Below are 643 nucleotides of genomic sequence, written 5' to 3'. Positions count from 1 at the left end.
CTTGTGTGGTCATGCTGTCCTCAGGATCAAACAGCATCAGCAGTTGTTCACTTAGAAACCTCCTCCAGTTGATAGGGAAGTGTTGACTTGTCCCCATTCAATTTAACCAGACTTCCAGAAAAGACTTGGATTAAGTTCTCTGGAATTTTTCCCAATTATGTCTGTGGGTCACACTGACCAGTTAAGAGCCATAAGCCTCTTTCCCTAAACTGTTCTCTTCCCAAACATACTCCTTTCTCTGGCAAACAAATCTACAGCCTACTGAAAGCAGACTAGAAAGCTTCCTCTACTGTTAATTCTACTTGATTCCAAGGATCCTTACTTCAGAGATTCTTTCCAGTAGTCAACTTATTTAGGATTTTGGCACAGAGAAGTGAATACATGTTGTGATAGACTTACCACATGTATTGATTTGATGAAATTAATGTCTTTACAGTAACTCGCAAAATTGTATCTTTATTAAAATTGTAACTTGGACAAGTGCCAAACTTGTTTTGGAAAATTTTGTTAACCTGAACCTATCACTAGCTTGTTGAATTCAATGAGAAATTTTCATGATACCTATTATCATAGGCATGTGAAAATTTATTTTGGAAAAGGCCAAATTTTGCTATCAAAAATTCAATTACAGGGCCCTCCCTGG

Source organism: Condylura cristata, unplaced genomic scaffold, assembly GCF_000260355.1.
Source record: "Condylura cristata isolate star-nosed mole 26May11 unplaced genomic scaffold, ConCri1.0 scaffold00011, whole genome shotgun sequence".
NCBI lineage: Eukaryota > Metazoa > Chordata > Mammalia > Eulipotyphla > Talpidae > Condylura > Condylura cristata.
Note: the sequence above shows the minus strand (reverse complement) of the source record.